The sequence below is a fragment of the Chrysochloris asiatica genome, unplaced genomic scaffold, assembly GCF_000296735.1.
Source record: "Chrysochloris asiatica unplaced genomic scaffold, ChrAsi1.0 scaffold00131, whole genome shotgun sequence".
Classification (NCBI taxonomy): domain Eukaryota; kingdom Metazoa; phylum Chordata; class Mammalia; order Afrosoricida; family Chrysochloridae; genus Chrysochloris; species Chrysochloris asiatica.
This window is the reverse complement of record NW_006408649.1, coordinates 6,636,255-6,646,487: the sequence shown is the minus strand read 5'-3', so window position 1 is coordinate 6,646,487 and position 10,233 is coordinate 6,636,255. Positions and strand designations below refer to the sequence as shown.

The 10,233-nt window shown below is 40.3% G+C and overlaps 1 pseudogene; it reads right to left on the bottom strand.

Annotated features, from left to right (window-relative positions):
• Positions 1–5,812: 5,812 nt before the first annotated feature.
• On the bottom strand, positions 5,813–6,582 carry LOC102830000 (annotated as a pseudogene).
• Positions 6,583–10,233: the final 3,651 nt, after the last annotated feature.

Here is a 10,233-nt window from a genome sequence, read left to right as displayed (position 1 = left end):
TCATGCGATCTCCAGTATCATTTGTATCACCAAGGCCATAGTTTCCAACTACTGATTCTTCCTTTATGTTCCCAACCTTTGCATTCCAATCACCAGTAATGATCAATACATCTTGATTGCATGTTCGATCAATTTCTGATTGAAGAAGTTGGTAGAATTCTTCTATTTCACCCTCACTGGCTTTAGTGGTTGGTGCATAAATTTGAATATTAGTGGTATTAACTGGTTTTCCCTGTAGGCGCATGGATATTATCCTATCACAGACAGTGTTGTACCTCATGACTGATATGGATATGTTCTTTTTGACAATGAATGCAGCACCATTCCTCTTCAGTTTGTCATTCCTGGCTTAGTAAACCGTGGTTGTCAGATTCAAAATGGCCATTAACAATCCATTTCAACTCACTAATGCCTAAGATATCAATGTTTATGTGTTCCTTTTCAGTTTTGATCATTTCCAATTTTCCTAGATTCATGCTTCATACATTCCATGTTCTGATTATTAATGGATGTTTACAGCTGTTTCTCTTTCTTTTGAGTTGTGCCCCATCAGCAAATGAAGGTCCCATGGGCTTTACTCCCATGGACTTTACTCCATTTGCATCATCACGGTCAACTCTACTTTGAGGATGCAGCTCTTCCCCAGTTGCATTTTGAATGCCTTCCAACCTGACGGGCTCATTTTCTGGCACTATATCTGAGAGTGTTTCTCTGCTATTCATAAGTTTTTCAGTGACTAAATATTCAGAAGTAGTTTGTCACTCCTTCTTCCTGGTCTGTCTTCATCTGGAAGCTCATCTGAAACCTGTCCACCAGGGGTGACCCTGCTGGTATTTAAAATACCAGTGGCATAGCTTCCAGAATCATAGCAACTCACAAGCCACCACAGTACGACAAACTGACAGACTAGTTGTGGATTTGAAAGATAACACATACTAAAGCAAATAGCTCTTTGTCTGGCTCTTTCAAAAGTGTAGGTGTTGTGATGTCAGAAATAACAAAATCATTTATTTGAATGAAATCAAAAGAGATCAACTTGTTTCTTACCTGAATTTTTTAAAATAGAGAGAAGTAGCCTTGATAGAATTAGGAGTCCTTGGTGGTTCAACTAGTTAACATACTCAGCTACTAAGAGATACATTTGAGGTTAAAGTCCACCCAAGACACTTTCCATAAAATCAGTCACTGAAGACAGTTCTGTTCTGACCCACATGGGGTGCTTATGAGTCACAGTCAATTCAATAGCAAGTGGTTTAACTGGCAGAGAAGTGGAAAGGTCACTGGGCAGGAAGGTGGACATTCTGGCCCACTGTGGGTGATCACTTGAAGAGTTTGAACATTGCTGGTCTTGTTTTGCCCTGGGAAGTGAAGTGGGATTGGAGACAAGTTCCTTGGTGGAGTGTCACGGACATGAAGAGACCTGGCATCACCACCGTCAGCAGTGCAATCCACATCCAGTTTGCATGATCAACATAACCTTCCAGAGTTTAATTCTCCTCAGTCATAGAACTGAGGGTGATGATAACAGAACCTCTCTTAAAAAATAGTTGTGGGGATTAGATAAGAGAATGAGTGTGAAAATGATTTATCAAGTGTAAAGTGCTGTACAGATGGTAGTTATTATTGTAGATGATCTCAATTATTCTTTTCAATCTTGAAGATTTGTGATTCTATATATAGCAGTGTGAGGGAGACACTTTTTTTTTTTTTCTTTCGAGCAGCTGATAGATATGACTTCCTCTGAATTTTCAGTTTTTAAAGCATAATCAAACTGCTGTCTCTGTGTCTGGAGGAAATATCCTGCTTTGGGGGGCTGTGCCTGCCACAGAGGTATTGGGGTGACTTGTGGGACTTAACCAAGATGGATCCTCATCTTGGAATTGGTGGATTTAGTGTTGCACAATCAGACATTTTGTGATTAAAAAAAAAAATTAGTTGTAATCAGACCTTCTGAGATTTAAAAACAGTTTTCTTGAGTCAAATTCAGATTTCTCAAAACCCTTTTCTCTAAACCCCAAAGTGCTGAGAGATCTTAGACAATTTGTTGAATATGAGCTAACTCTCATGGGAAAGGAGTAGGAGGCCATTCTTATGAACAAAGTGTAAATGAATCTAAGACATATGGTTTTGATTTTGCTCCATGATATATATATATGTTTAAATATTGGGCAGAAAAAGGCTTGGAAATGTGGATTTGGTGTTTCCCTCCTAAACTCCAAACATTTATAAATAGATCAAGATACATGGGGGAAGAAAATATTCATTTTTAATGTGATTAAGTGTTTGGTTCTAAGGAACACAGCTAGATTAGAACTATTTTCTAGACTCCCAATGAACTCTTTCAAACTCTCTCATGTCCCTTTTCCTTTAGACAAACTAGTCTTCTTTGCAAGACCCACTACATAATTTTCAGGGACAAATTCAAAATGGAAATGCTGGGTCTTCTGTCTAAAAATGAAGAATTTCAATACACTTTTAGTAGATGAAGTCCCTGTAGGGCCATATAGATCATATGCCATGAAGCAGAATCTGTTTATCTGCCTAGTATGCAATTCTTTTCCTTTCTCTATTTCACCACCCTCCTTCAAGGCTTAATTTTGCTGTTTCTTCTCACAGAGCTTTCCTTGACTTTCCAGGAGGGTGTTATGCCTCATCCACGTTGTGCCTATAGCATCCATTTCTCATCTCTATTATTGGACCTATTAAACATAGACTGAAATTGACAGTTTGTAAATGAATAAATGCATTCATTTATTCACTCAAAAATATTAATGGAACTGTCCAGTATGCATCAGGCACTATAAGTGCTGGCAAGAGTTGGGAAACTTAACCCAATCTGGGAAAGTCTAGAAATTTTCTTTAAGAGGTGATGCTTGAATTGAGGATTGAAGGATGAACCAATTTCAAGAAGAGTATTGAAACGAAATGGATCAATAAGAGCAGAAGACATGTGATAGCTTGTTTTATGCAGAGGAATAGGTAGATTATCTTATGCAGTGTTGATGGTTCATGACTAAGGTAGGGTCTGAAATAAAATTGAGCCAGAAAGGTAGGTAGGCAGACATTAGATTACTAAGTGCCGTGTCAGCCATGCAGCTTATTTCATCTCTATTCAGGAAGCCATGGGAGGATTGTAAGTAGGAGGGTAAATTGTCAAATTTGCATTTTGGATTATTCATTCTGATTGTAATGGGGACAACAGATCAATATACTTGGAAGCAAGTGAATAAATTAAGATATACTTCTAGCCAAGAAATAATGGTGATCTCTAGTAAAAGAATGACTGTAGGGAATGAAGAAAAATGGATGAATTCAAGAGACAGGATATAATACCGGAGAAATAGATTGCATATGGAAGGGAGAGGAAAAAATAAAAAATGAATCCTAGGTTTCTAACATAGATTAGAAATCATGTTGGATGGCTGTTGTTTAGGTAAATAGAAGGCTATGTGGGGGCAGTGAGTAGGAGTAGGGAAAAGAGTTTTGTTTTGGACACCTTGGGTTTGCAATTCCTGAGTGATGTCTATATGAAAGTGTTCACCAGGCAGTCGACATATTTGCTTGAAGCTCTGTGGAGAATTTGACCTGAAGTTGTAGATTTCAGAATATGAATATTTAGGTGACAGCCAACCCCACAATTTAATACTCATTGAATATCTTCAATAAGATGTAACTGAATGGTTTCCATTCTATTTGGTAGTGTTGTTGTTGTTGTTAGGTGCCATTGAGTTGGTACCCACCCATAGTGACCTTATGCATAGCAGAACGAAACACTGCCCGATCCTGAGCCAACCTCACCACTGTTGCCATGCTTGAGTTTATCAGTGCTGCCAGTTGGCTAATCCATCTCATTGGGGGTCTTCTCTTTTTCTCTGACCATCCACCTTACCAAACATGATATCCTTCTCCAGCGACTGCCCCCTCCTATGTCCAAAGTATGAGAAACAAAGTTTGGCCATCTTGGCCTCCAAGGAGCACTCTGGCTGTACTTCCAAAACAGATCTATTGGTTCTTTTGACAGCCCATGGCACTTTCAATATTCTCCTCCAACACCATAACTCAAAAGCATCAATTCTTCTATGGTCTTCCTTATACTGTCCAGCTTTTGCATGCATATGAGGTTATTGAAAATACCATGGCTTGAGTCAAGCGCACCTTAGTCTTCAAGCTGACATGTTTGTTCTTCAACACTTTAAAAAGGTCTTGTCTCGTCTGTCAGTTTGTTGTACTGTGGTGGCTTGTGAGTTGCTGTGATTCTGAAAGCTATGCCACTGGTATTTTAAATACCAGCAGGGTCATCCATGGTGGATAGGTTTCAGATGAGCTTCCACATGAAGACAGACTAGGAAGAAAGAGAGATGAACTACTTCCGAATACTTAGTCACTGAAAACCTATTTGGTAGTAAGCTATTATAATTGGAACACTTATTTTATAAAAAATGATGGGGATGGAGACATGAAGCAATAGGTTGAGAAGCAAATGGAAGCTGAGAAGTATAAATAAAGAGATCATGCAATTTATTTTAGAAGTTTGGTTGAGAAACAAAGGAGAGGGATTAGATGGTGCTCAACAGGGATTTAGGTTAGAGATTAGCTTTAGTATGTGTACTAGCATCCTATAGCTTCTGTTACAAATTTATTATCTAACAGACCCAAAGCTAAGAAGTCTTAATATCATGGTATTTTCAGGGCAGAATTCCTTCTAGAGTCTCTAAGAGAGAATCTTCTTGCCTTTTCTACCTTTTAGTGGTTGCCTGCTCATGACTCCTTTGTTCTTGACTCCTTCCTTGCATTACTTTCACTTCTGATTCTGTCATCACATATTCTCCTCTGATTTGTATCTTTCCGCTCACCTCCCGTTTTTTAGCATACGTTTGAAGTTTATGTGATTCTTGCTTCAGAAGGGCACAATGAGTCTGACAAAACCCCAACATAGCTATTGATCACAAACCAGCCTAATGCCATGTCTCATGTAAGTACAGTGAGTACCCATGCACTCAGCTCATGGTAGCTTTGACAGAGTGTTATGTGGGAGGAAAGATAGACATCACAGAGCCGAGGTCACCGTGGCTGTGAGCAGAGGGGAGACTGACTGCCGTGTGCAGCAACACCCACTCAAACCGCTACAATCCAGCAGGTCCCTTGTGCTCAGGTTGTCTGGGTCTGCAGGGGTAGGGAGGGGCCCCCCAGCCCAGGCAGGACTGTCTGTTGAAGACACTGAACGTTGTAGCCAGGACTAGGTAAGACTGCCAGGCTGCTTCTGCCATGACACACAGTGGCTAGGCAGGCTTACGGGCCCCAGGTGAACAGAGACCCAGGGTTACCAACGTGGAGGGCTCAGGGCTCTAGGGCTTCTCGGATCTGTGCTCATCAAACTGAACCACAGCCCATGAGTAGGTCAGGAGTCACAGCCAGTATGGTGTTAGAAAATAGCGTAACTCATACAAAGAGAATGTAGTTCTCTCCTGAAACTCTGGCTTCCATGATGAGTGTTTGTGCATGAACTGAATCATGCTGCAGAATGCCTGCCTTACTGTGAGTTCACTGTCGGAAAGCCTCCAGTGTCGTGGCTGTTTTCTCCAGTGTTCAGAAAAACGAATTTCACTCCTTGTGGAGGCAAGTGTAACAGATTTCTGAGGCATTTTATGGCATTTCTCAGAGACCCTCCTTGAGCATGAGGAAACAGGAGGAAACCCCTACCCTGACAAACCTCATTGGAATCATGTCACCCTGTATTGTATGTGGAAAGAAGTGTTGGCCATGTTCTAGGGGCAGGTGGGCACATCAATTGGCGGGACCTGGCCAGCAGGCCTCAGTGGGGTCTGCTGCTGGACTCCAAGTGGGACCATTTGCCAAAGCTGAGCACCCCAGGATGTTCTCCAGGCTCAGACAAGGTCCTCTTGTTGCTCCGCCCATTGACCACTCTGTGTTGCCATTTGCAAATGTCACCACTCACGATGTCCTGGATATGCTGCATGATCAGTTTGATGGCAGCTATATTGTCAACCCCCCGAGGAATGATCACATCAGCATACTTCTTTGTTGACAGGCCGAACTCCTCAGAGACTGGCTTCACTAAGGTGGTGTCCAGTTCCCCACCTTGGTGCACATCATGGAGAACTCTAGGCAACAGCCTGAAGTCAGAGTCAGTGTTCACAAAGAGATGGAGGTGGAAAATGTCTCGGATGTCCTGGCTGTAGAACACCAAAATGCCTTAGAAGAGAACCACATCTGCAGAGTTGACCACTATTGTCTCCAGTAGCCTTGAGGGGGTCACACAGTCATAGATGTGGACTCAACAGTTTTGCCCTCCGCAGTGTTTTTCAGAGTCTTGCACATCAAGTCATTATCAAAAGCATCTGGGTGGTTGAAGTTGTATTGTCCCTTCAAGGCCTTTGCCTTCTGTTCTGCTGTCAGGACCTTATAGAATTGGTCTTGGCTCAAGATGACCAGCTTCCGCTGCTGCTGATCTACTCTGCTTGCAGTACCTCTACTCACCCCCATCAAGAAGGGCCAATGGTGAGAGCGATCAGTCTCTGGCACAGTGGCCACGCAGTCACCAGCTCTTGCAGTGGAAGCCATGTCCGAATCCACTTCTTCACGTGGAGTTCTGGCTCACCACCCCTTCCTTAAACCTGAGAGCCTGAGACCACCCCCCCCCCCATCCCCACAAAGGTCCTGCTTCCCTCTTACAAAGGATCTCATGACCCATTGGGCCCACTGTGTAATCAATGATAATCTTCCCATTTCAAGCAGCTAAATCTGTTTTGTCACACAAAGTAACGTATTCACTAGAGATCTTGTAAACCATGCAGCTTCCTTTGTCTCTATCTAGGAAGCCATGGGAAGATTGTAAGTAGAAAGTAAATTAAGCATGGGAGAAACATTATTCTCTCTACCATAGGTTGGGAGAGAATTAGACATGTTTGAAGACAGAGGAAGGAACCAAAAGAAGAGCAACAGCAGTAATTAGAGGAAGAACAAGAGAGATTGAGAAATGCTACTGGATATACAGGGGAGGAAATGAAATAGTGACTATCAGGGGCACAGGTGGAGAAAGGGTTGGGTAATCAGGAACACTAAATTATTACTTAGGGAGTGGGTATATTTGGATTTGCAATTTGGGAGGTATGAGTTATTAGGGCCATAAGAGGCTTGAGAGGGGGATGTGAGGGGAGTGATAAATGTTGAGGGGTTTGGAGTGGTGATGAGCAAGAATAAGTGAAAACATTAAACGGTAGTGCTAAGGATCCAGTTGGTTTTGGAGAGATGGATTAGCTGTTGCCAAAGCTCCCAGAGTGTATACTTTTCCTGTAGGGTGCTCAACCACTTGGGTGTATAAATGTTGAAGATGTTGAATCTTACTAGACAGGCATGGCAGAAGCTGTCATTATGGTTCAAATGATCAACCATAAGGTCCAGACTGGACAAAAAAGAAAGAGATCAGGAGAGTAAGGAAAATGGAGGGGTTCAGGACCTGGAGGTCTCGTTAAGGTCAAAGTCAGATATTTAGAGAATGAGGGCAGGAGAGATCAGGAAGAACTGATGTTGAGTTTAATAATTATGTAGTGCCAGAGATCCTAGTTAGGTAGGGCTTGGGTGGAAGCACACATCTGAATTGAAAAAAAAAAAAAAAAGAGAGTAATAGGGACAGAGAGGAAGGAAAGAGAGAAAGGAAAGAGAGGAGAGAGAGATAAAGAAGGAAGGAATGGCAGGGCAAGGAAAGGAAAAGGGAAGAGAAGAAAGAAATCTTTGAGAGATAATTCTGCAGAGAACCCAAGATTGAGACTTTCCACATGAAGGAATTACTGTTAACCCTTATTACATGGTCTATAAGGACTGGCTGCTTCTGACGATTATCTTTGAATGCCATACCTGCAATGATGTGTTTACTTAATATGTTTACTTAATGTTTTTACTTATGTTACTTAATGTGTTTACTTAATATGAAGACTTCTCCATAGGAACGAATATCTATTTTCTGCACGTAACACTTACTCTATTTTTGTTAAGGGCAGTCATTCTTACTGTGTCTCTGAAGAGACAGCTTTCTCCAATACTCTGTCAGAAATGCTGGCCACTTGTGGTTTTTTGTAAATCCTGACATGGTTTAGCTTTCCATCTTCTCTCTCTCAATGTTGAATTCTACTGCTCTGGGGAGAAAGGGAGGATGTTTCAAATTCTTTTGGTAGGAAGGCTCATTTCCTTATTGGTATCTGTACTGAACAAAGATTCTGTTCCAGGTGAAAATATGGACACCATGACATTTTCTGTGTCATACTATTAAAAATAAGTCCAGGCTGCAACGATAGGTAACTAGGAGGGATATTTCATTTTAACCATGTCATGCCATATATTGCACGTTGGGCTCGCACATCCTACTTTGCACAATATCTTGCATACCTTTTAGAGTAATGGATGTTCAGCGAGTCCTCAATAAATAACTCCACTTCCCCAATCAGATGGACAATAAGTTAGAAAAGGAAATTTTGAACTCTACTTTTGACAGCATTAAAAAATGTTGAAATGATTACTAGGGGCCAAGTCCTAAAGTAGCCCCATATAGGCAGTGCCTGAGTTATGAACAACTGATTTATAATGTGTAGGTGTAAACCAACTCTTGTAAAGCCTAGTCTATCAAAAATTTCAGGTATATACACAGGTTCATAATAACATATAGGAGCTTCTTGTCAAAACACCTCCAACATTATTATTATTATTGCCATAATATTATGTTAAAGATGTTTTAGCATATATGGAAATATGTCTTGGACTAACTTGCATTAGATATTAATCATACCTAAGAGCTCTGATTTAGAAACAAATTCAACTTAAAGATGGATTTAGGGTTAGAACTCATTTGTAATCCAGGGTCTGCTTGTATATATGTTATATCATTAAATCCTTTCATTAATCTGTGATGTCATCATTATCCTCATTTTAGTTAAAATGAAACAGAATTTGAAGCAATAATTTGAACTCTTCAAATTTTGGACATTTTCAGATCTTTCAGCATTTGAAAAATGTATTATTAAAGGCAATATTAAAAGCTGTGAGTTTTTGTTAAAATTTCTCTCTTCTTTTGTTAATGTGGACAGCTTTCTGTGTATTGTGCTTTGGTTTGTCCTTTAATTGGCAATACAAGACTGCCATCCTCTTGCTCCTCTCTCTTTTCCCCCTTTTTTATTAGCTGTTTGTACTTCGGCTACAACAAATTCTAATTTAGTATACTCTACCTAGCTAGGTTTTTTAATTTTAATATTTTTAGTTTTGTTTTTTTCACTAGATTTAGGAGGACTTGAAAGAAGACAGAATATTCTTAAGGCAGGGAGTTAAGAACAAACTCATAATTTAGAGAATTTTCTCTATTCAAGATATAACACTATCATGTTAACACCATATTTAATCTTTAGAAATTTAGAATAAATGTCTCCTCACGACTCAAATAAAATCATAATTTATGTTTTGTAAAATACTGCACATCTTCTGGAACCCTTGAGAAGAGAACACTTTTCTAAGCAATTACAAATGTATCCTGAACTAAGGAGAGCTAAAGCCTTTTCCTTGTCATCTCTATTTGAATAGACAGCATGATTCAGTGGCATTTGAAATTTGCATTCAGATCAGCATTCTTAAGAAAGCAAGATGACCTGATTTTCATTTTCCTTTGTAAGCACCTTTTGATGAATCCACAAAATAATCATGCCTCTCTCTCATGTGTGTTGGATAGCTTGCTCAGTAGTGTTATTTCCAAAAGGCAGTAATTTATGGGGAGATACGAAGGTTTCAGAAGGGAATAGACTGCATCAAAGAACACTTGAGGAAAAAAAAAATATTCAAGAGGCTTGGAAGTAGCTATTTGGGTAAGCTCAGAATCCTCAAACCCATTTCACCTGTATGTAATAGAAGAGGGGAGCATGGTGGTTCTATAGGGTAAGCATTGGACTTCTAACCACAAGATTGGCAGTTCGAACCCACCAGTTGTTTCATAGGTAAACAATGAAGCTTTCTGCTCCCACAAAAGATTTAAAGCCTCAAAAATCCTGTACAGGGTTGCTATGAGTTGAAACTGACCCTATCATGGTAGTTCATAACAACATAGTACTAGAAGAAGTATTGGTAGCCTAACTGTTAAGTGTTCAGTTACTAACCAAGAGGTTGGTGATTCAAAATGACCTAGAGGCTCCATGGGAGAAAGGACTGGTGATAACCAAGAAACCCTGTGGGGCAGTG